The 8,801-nt window shown below is 50.0% G+C and overlaps 1 long non-coding RNA gene and 1 other non-coding gene across 2 annotated transcripts in view; both read left to right on the forward strand.

The window, feature by feature from the left end:
• The window catches only part of LOC145503966 (uncharacterized), a 30,469-nt gene that overhangs the window by 20,836 nt on the left and 832 nt on the right, over positions 1-8,801 (forward strand). The window lies entirely within an intron of this gene.
• LOC145503994 (U6 spliceosomal RNA) lies at positions 7,106-7,212 on the forward strand. The gene has a single exon (XR_014051986.1). It is a non-coding gene; the product is annotated as a U6 spliceosomal RNA (small nuclear RNA).

Genomic DNA, 8,801 nt, shown 5'->3' on the forward strand with positions numbered 1-8,801 from the left:
ACAAAAGAAGAGGTTAGACCTTATCCTATCACCTGAATTCCAGCTTATTTGTCTTGGGGAGCTCATAGGTTGGTAGTGACCACGGTCGTGCTCTGAGTGGCTCAGCTCTGAACGGGCCTGGAGCCGACTTTCCCGGAAGCCTGGCTGTGAAGGGAAAGAGCAGAGTGGACGGAGAGCTTTGGAGTCTTTTTGGTTTGATTGGGGCTGTTGCTGGTTTCTTGTATTTAGGTCTTGCTGTTACTCTGTGGCTCCATCGGTGTTGACCTTGGTCTTGTTTGGAGGGGTGGGACCTGAGCAGGAGCTGAGGTGTAACCCGGTAGGGAGCAGGTGGTGGCTGAAGGTTGTGGGCCGCAAGGGATGCTGGGAGGAGGGCAGGGCTTGGGCAAGGGAAGGCCCCGCCCCTGCTCCCCCTCCAGACCTCTCACTTCCTAGGGCCCAAGAGGGTGGAGGTAGGTTTGTCTTATAGGAAGGACCAGGAGAAAGCAAGGAACCCAGCAAGGATAAGCAAGCGGGAGATTCCTCTAAACAACTTCTTCCCTTTTTCCTTCTCCTCTTCCCTTTTTAAATTTTTAGTCCTTAAAAAAATTTTTTTTTAGAAGTAGGAGGTGAGGTCACCCACTGTGCTGGAGTGGGTAACCAATAGGGACGTGAGAAGAGACCTGAGTCTCAAATTTATTTCAATTCGTGGATGAGCCTCCGTGGCTGGCTGAGGCCCTGGTGACTCTGGAGCCAGGCAGGTCGGCGGGACCCAAGAACAAGTCTGCTGGTGTGGTTGTGTCAAACAAAGTACAAGGTCCTTTTAGCCGTCCCTGTCCAGCTGGTGCTTCTCCCTGCTCCTCAAGATTGGGGGTATGAGGGGGTGTCCACTCCCTGGGGGTCTGTTCTCTCACCCTAGCTGGAAGAACAAATCTTGAGGGAAGCGAATCCTGGGTGGGAAGGATGGGATCCTGGTGCCCACACATACTCTCTGGTAGCACAATGATAAAATAATCCGCCTGCCAATGCAAGAGATGGGAAGGCCTTAGGTTTGATCCCTGGGTCAGGAAGATCCTCTGGTGAAGGAAATGGCAACCTACTTCAGTATTCTTGCCTGGAAAATTCCATGGACAGAGGAGCCTGATGGGCTACAGTTTATGGGGTAGCAAAGAGTCAGACACAACTGAGGACACATGCATGCATGTGCTGAAATGCAAGCATCTTCAGGGGACACTGGCCCTTTGAAACTCCAAAGGTGAATGGGGGCATCTGAGATCCTGTATGTAGCTGGGGGAGTTGGGGAGACCCATCCTGGAGGGGACATGGGACTGTGGGGGGTGGAACATTTCTGCAGGGATGGTTCCCCTGCCTGGGCGCCGGCCCAACCTGCCTGGTTCAGGACCGGTCTCAGCCTCTTAGCAGTGACCTCAGCGGGCTGTGGTCCAGAGTCTGTACAGTGGAAGTAGTAATAGCATTTGCCTGGTAGGATCGCTGTGAGATGACAGCAGAGAACGAGTGGGGAGCTCTTTGCTTCAGTCCCACTGAGAATGCACGCCGGCCGTTTGGGCCCCTTGTGTTTAACACAGGAGGGACAGAGCTGAGCAGGTGGTGAGGGGCAGGATGGGCCCTAAGGTGACCACGGGGCAGCTTTCTCATCCATCACCCCTCCCCACCTGCCTGGGGGTGAGGCCAGAAACCCCTGTGCCTTCCAATACAGCCAGGGGTCTGTGCATACAGGACACCCTGTGGGGAGACCCCCTGAGAGGGTCAAAGACCCTCCCTCAAGTTTCAAAGGCTGGAAACCCACCTGACTCAGGTGAGTAGGGTGAAGGGCAGGCAGCCCTATCTGAACATCTAAGCGACAAGGCCAGCTCCCCAGGCAAGCTGTCTCAGGGTGCATTCTGGTCACTGTTTGCCCAAGGCAGGGTGCAGGCCAAGACTGGAGGCCCCTGCCCCGCTTTCAGGAGTCAGGGCTTGGCTAAAATATGCTGTCTGTCTACCTGCACTTCCCCTGCCTGCCAGGCCTTCCTGGCCTGGGTGATAGGAATGAATCATAGGAGGGGCCTTTGGGGCCTTTGTCCTACCTCTGCCACTTGCTCTCCTGGGAGTTGGTGAGAGTCTCTCTGTCCTTCTAGCCTCACTGTGTCCTGTTGTGGGCTGGTTCTGCAGAGAAGCAACCAGTCAGGATGTCTGCTTGGGCGAGGTGCTTGCTGGCTTAAAAAGCAGAGGCGGGGGACGTGGAATGAAGGACACCCAAAAATTGGAGCCGGCTGGGTGTGGGGACACATTGTCATCATACAGACACTCATGATACATGGTAGTAAGTAAGTGATCTGTACGTGATTCTCAGGGACGGCCATGCCCTCCACCAGCTGCTGTTGGACATGGTCTTAGGTGATCACGAGGTTGTCATCAGTTCTTACCCCAGAGATTGAAGGCCGCAGGGTCTCCTAGTGGCCCCAGAGCCTGGGCACTGTCCCCCTACACTCACAGCGGTGGCTCTTTTTGACCTCTGGCCCTGCCTTCAGTGCAGGTTGCTAATTTAGCTCCTCCCTGTCTGTCCTGCCACAGCGCATATGGCAGAAAGCAGTGGAGGTACCTTAAAAGAGGAAGGTGTAATGCCCTCAGTTTCCTGTCACCCGACAGATTGTTTCTGTGTCTTGGCTTCTGCCATGAATAGGTGGGTGCTGGTATCTCTCTGAGACAGTGATTATCTTATGCTAAGGGAAGTTAAATCAGACAGAGAAGAACACATCTGTATCATCTCACTTACATGTGGAAACTAACAGGAAAAGAAAAGGAAATAGTAGAAACAGAGATCAGATTTATGGTTGCCAGCAGTTGTGGGGGTAGAGGTGGGAGAACTGGGTAAAAATGGTCAAAGGTACAAATTTCCAGTTAAGAGATAAATAAGTCCTAAGCATGTATTGTACAGCATAATGATGATAGATGACAGTACACTTCTGTATATTTGAAAGTCATTGAGAGAGTAAATCTTAGAAGTTCTCATCCCCAGGAGAAAAGATTGTGTTAACTGTGTGAGCAGATAGATGTTAATTAAGATGTTGGTTAAACTAATCGTGGTAGCATTTCACAGCATATATATAGAACAGTCATTACGCTGTACACTCTAAACTTCTCCAGTGTTATATGATGATTGTATCTTAATAAAACTGAAAGGGAGAAGAGGCGGGCAGCAGAGGCAGGAAACAAGATGGGTAGCTAGCAGAGGAGGGTGAGTGGGAGGCCTGTGGCCAAGTGCCAGCTCCAGTGCCAACTCTCTGGGTGCACTGGGCCAGTCTCCTGGCTTCTGCAGCCTCCCACTGAGGCTTCTTAGGTCTGGCTACTCATGCCAGGGCGACTGAGGGACTGAAGGGTCTGGTTAGATGACTGTGACCCTTTCTGGCCTTCCCAGTGCCCTTCACTTAGTGGTCAGAGGGCTGGCAGAAGTGACTTCCTTCCCAAGGGATTAAAATCTGGTTTCCTATGTTAACGAAAATTTTGGGAATGAAGACTTCATTGGAAAAATGTGTGTTAGTTGCTTAGTTGTGTCCAACTCTTTACGACCCCATGGACTCTAGCCACAAGGCTCCTCTCTCCATAGGATTCTCCAGAAAAGAAGACTGGAGTGGGTAGCCATTCCCTTCTCCAGGGGGTCTTCCCAACCCAGGGATTGAACCCTGGTCTCCTGCATCGCAGGCAGATTCTTTACTGTTTGAGCCATGGGTGAATTGGAAAAAAAAAAAAGAGGCATTTATTTGGGTTTTTTTTTTTAGGACTGCAGCCCAGGAAACCCACATTCAAGAAGCAGTCGAATTGTGTTGCACCACAAAATGGAGAGAACTTATAAAGGAAAACCCACAAGGCCACAGTTTAGTTTCATGAGTTGTTGATCAAGAATTGTAATTGGAGCTGGCAGGAAGTAAGGATCAGTTGGAGTCAGAAATGATTGTGTAGTTAGAAAGGGGAACAACCTTGAGACCACAAGTTTGCTGCCGGCAGATACTGTTTAAAAACAACCGGTATCCTTGGTTTGGTATAGTTCAGAAAAAAGTTGAAGCTGTCAGTGGTGCAAGGCTGTGTCTGAGACCAGATCCTAGATGGCCATGGGCCCTATTTTGTATGCCTGAACTGTGATTACTTCCTTATGGTTTCAATCTGTCATAAACTAGGTGAAGCTATTTTAAAGTGCATCATTACTGACTAAACGTTAACTTTTGTGGGGAAAAGCAAAAGTGTCAACCCAAATTTATGACAATGTCAGGGGAACATGTTTAATTCATAAACACAATGCCAATAACCATCATCTGCCCTGATTAGAAACAGGATCATTCTAGATCTTTCCCTCCTTTGTGCCCATCATGATGAGCCCAGCTGACACTTCACTCAGCCTTCCTTGGTTTTAGGTGCTTAGCTGAACCAAGCCCTTGAATCCTTCCAACAACCTGTGAGGCAAGACGAATATTCCCGTTCTGCAGGCAAGGGCCATGAGGCTGAGTAAGAGGCCATACTCATGTGCTGGCTCAGGGTCCATGCCATAAGCCACTGTCTTCCATGGGATCACTGTTCACCAAAGCCTGGTGAGGTCTATCCACTCTCCCAGCCTAGCCTGTCTGTCCACCCCTCTTCTCCTACCACCCCCTCTACTGCCCAGACCCACAGCATCTCTCACCAGGAGAGCTGCCACTGTCCAATGGGAACTCACCTTCAGGGCCATGCCTTGGCTCTCCTAACCTCCTGAGACCTCACCTCCTCCACCTCACCTGGCTGGATCACTGCCCTGGCTCTGCCTGGGGAAGCTTCCCTGCCTTCAGGTGCTCTCGTGTCAGACACACCTCCTTGGCAGGTTGGGCTTCCCCCTGGATTTCCCTGGCACTCCCTGTGTGTGGTTTGGAACCTTCCCTGTTGTCTGTCAGTGTTGTGGGTTTGAGGGACTGGCCTGGCAGCTCTGCATCCCCTGATCCTGTGAGACGTGGCACATGACAGGTGACATGGGGGGCTGTGGAGCTAGGTCCTCGGAACACCTGCTTCATCTGTGACCTTGCGTGAATCCTTTAGCCTCTCCGTGTCTAGAGTCCTCATCTGAATAGTATCCACCACATAGGGTTGTCATGAGGACTAAGTGACTAAATAAAGAGCTTCAAGCAGCACAGGGCACCCAGAGTTGTTGGCATGTCTTCTCCCATCACGTCCCTGGTGCCTGCCTCCTTCCAGGTTCTCCTTGACTGTAAATCAACTGAAGGACATCTGGGAAGCTGAATTCCCTGCCTGTATCAAACCTCTCTGGGTACCATGTAGAGAACCTGGCACTCTGATTGTCCCAGGTCATCTGTGAGAGAAGAGAGAGGTCACAGCTAGAAGCCCTGGCATCTGCCTTCAGCACCCTGGTTCTTAGAGGCTGGCAAGACCATATGATGGAGACAGAACAAAGCCCATGGATCATGCAGAGAGAGTGGGGAAAATCACTTTAAATCTTTTTCTTGAGTCATGCTATTTTAAATGCCTTGGGCAGATGCCTGTATGTGCAGGAACACTTGGCGAGGTCACAGGCGCTTTGTGCCCTCAGAGGCCCCATTGTGACCCTGAGCCGCCCCGAGCAATTCCGTGAACAACAATCCCTTGTGTGGGCCTGAAGGCTGCACCAACCCATGGCCCGCGGCCCACGGCTGGCAGCGGGAACCCTCTGTCCCTCTAAGGTCACCATGAAGAGGCCTTCAATCCCTCCTTTGGGCTGTTGCAGAGATTCTGAGATTCTTGAGAGTCCCCTGGACTACAAGGAGATCAAACCAGTCAATCCTAAAGGAAATCAACCCTGAATATTCATCGGAGGGACTGATGCTGAAGCTGAAGCTCCAATACTTTGGCCACCTGATGTGAAGAGCTGACTCAGTGGAAAAGGCCCTGATGCTGAGAAAGATTGAGGGCAGGCAGCAGAAGGGGACAACAGAGCATGAGATGGTTGGATGGCATCACCAGCTCAATGGACATGAATTTGAGCAAGCTCTGGGAGATGGTGGAGGGCAGAGGAGCATGGTGTGCTGCAGTCCATGGGGTCGCAAAGAGTCAGATACGACTTAGTGACTGAAAAACAACAACCACAAATCAGCCATGTAATGTGAATCTCAGCTCCTCTAAACTGTGTCCTCCCCAGGAGAGAGGCAGATCTGTTGCGACTGACTGTGAGCAGAACGGGGTAAGGGAGGGGGAGGGGATTAGAAGATAGTTCCCAGAGGGGGACTATATGTGGCTGAAGCCCCTCCCAGGCCACCTGCCCTCCATAAGAAACACCTTCAGGATGTCCCCCCAGAGTCCCCGAGAGACACGGGGTCCACAAGACTGGAGTCACAGGTGGAAGCCTCTAGAATGTCTGGGTGGGATGTGATCCAGAGCAGCCTCTCTTTCCTTTGGTTCATGATGCAAGCCTCACCCATGTTTATAGTCACTATGGTTTGTTCTGTGTTGCAGGCTTTGGCTCTTGGTCATGTACAGACATTGGCTTCTTCTTACCCCTTTCTCAGGTCTGTGGAGGGTCTTAACTCTTTGTTCTATGAACTTAAAGACACCCAAAGTGTCAGCTGGACTGGGGTCCTTGGCTTCGTGGGGGCTGCAACATGGAGCTTGGTAGTTGCCTGAAAGGGCCTGGCCTTGACATTGCAGCTCAGAGCAGGCAGCCTATTTGAGAAGTCCACTGTGCCTAGGACCTGGACTCAGCCACGTGGCCTCATGCAGACTCTGCTGGTGGTCCAGGGCTGCACCTGTGCCCGATGTCACCCCCCCTCTGATGTCCTCTGCCCACTGGCCTCAGATCCACTACAAGGTCTTGTCTCACTGTCACTTCCTGAGAAGCCAGAGGACAGACCTTCGTGGGGACAGGTCTGGGTACCTGAGGGCAGGGAGTGACTAGAGACCTTCAGAGACAGAGGAAGCTAGCCCCACCAGCTCCAGTTCTCACCAGCTGAGTGCATCCATCTCCCTACCTGTGAAAGGACAGTCGTAGCCCACTGGGAGGATATCAGCAGGCTCTCTGTACGGGAGGTGCCTGACCCAAGGCAAGAGCCTTATTACACCCATTGCAAAGAGGAGGCAAATCGAAAGCTCAATGAAAGTGCACATTATAAAAATGACTCGGGTGCTCGCTTCGGCAGCACATATACTAAAATTGGAACGATACAGAGAAGATTAGCATGGCCCCTGCGCAAGGATGACATGCAAATTTGTGAAGCGTTCCATATTTTTCGATAACCCTATATGCGAGACAGAATAAGAGACACAGATGCATAGAACAGTCTTATGGACTCTGAGGGAGAAGGTGAGGGTGGGACGTTCTGGGAGAATAGCATTGAAACATGTATATTATCATATGTGAAACAGAACACCATTCCATGTTCGATGCATGAGACAAATGCTCAGGGCCGGGGCAATGGGATGACCCAGAGGGATGGGATGGGGAGGGAGGTGGGTGGGGGGTCCAGGAAGGGGAACACATGTAAACCCATGGCTGATTCATGTCAATGTATGGCAAAAACTATTACAATATTGTAACGTAATTAGCCCCCAACTAAAATAAATAAATTTATTAAAAAAAAAAAATGACTCAGGATAGGAGGAATGAGAAAGTCATGTCAGAGAATCTTCTGCAAAGCTTGGAACCAATGAGGTTTAGAGTTAGACAACTGGCAACTGAAAAGGGGGAAATAGAAAGCATGTGGAAATTCCTTTAAATTGGGTAATTGAAAAAGCATTCACTTAAGCCTCTGGTGTCTTTCTTTCTTTTTTTTTTGATGGGGTTGAATGTGAGCGTCTATTAGCATCTTGGCACATCATGAGAAAAATGAGACTTCTCTCAGTCAACACTTAATTGGAAATTTTGTTAAATATGTGACAAACTTCCTATCATTTCTTAACCTATGTTTGTATTTTTCAGGATATAGCTCTTATGTCCTTTTGTTCCTAATACTATAAAATTTTAACTTAAATGGACTCTGAAAATAGCCTTTTCTGGTACAATTATCCTGGGATAACAGACAGCTCCTGAAGACACCACTGAGACCAAGTTTAGTCTCAGATCCCTATACCAGAAGGGGAGTAAGATTTCAACTGCCTGCTCTGAGATGCCTTTAGTTAAACCTCTGCTTGAGGTTTGACTCTTTGTTCTGCATGCCCACTAGGAAGCGATTGTCCAGCCTCTGCCCCTTCACCTCCATGCTGGGACCTGACCAGCCTCTGAGGCACCTGTTCCCGTGTCCCAGCTCGGGAACATCATTAACATCTTTGAAGTGATAATGGAGCATTTCCTAACAGGAGCTGAGCTTTCAGCATTTCTAGCTGAGGGCCCTCCTTCCTCATCATCCTCTTTCCTTCTGACCCAGACAACTCATACCCAACATGGCACTGCCACTTATCATCATGCTTCCTCTCACATGGTGGCCCAGTCCCCTTTATCTCCCATGGAGTGGCCCAAGGAAATTCTAAAAGCAGTTTCTAATTCACATTCCTAATGGGAATAGAACACAGAACATTGTTGTTTAGTCTCTAAGTTGTGTCCTAATCTTTTGGACCCTATGAACTATAGCTTGCCAGGCTCCACATGGGATTTTCCAGGCAAGAATACTGGAGTGGGTTGCCATTTCCTTCTCCAAGGGATCTTCCTGACTCAGGGATCGAACTCATGTCTCCTGCCTTGGCAGGAGGATTCTTTACCACTGAGTCACCAGGGAAGCCTGACATAGAACATACTGCCCAGAAAATTTCTGATCAGTTTTGTATAGAGTGAGAAGAAACTTCTGCCTGTTTCCTTTCGGCGTAAGGACTTTCTAATTGAGCAC

This window comes from Giraffa tippelskirchi, chromosome 4 (genome assembly GCF_054371585.1).
Source record: "Giraffa tippelskirchi isolate mGirTip1 chromosome 4, T2T-mGirTip1v1.2.pri, whole genome shotgun sequence".
NCBI lineage: Eukaryota > Metazoa > Chordata > Mammalia > Artiodactyla > Giraffidae > Giraffa > Giraffa tippelskirchi.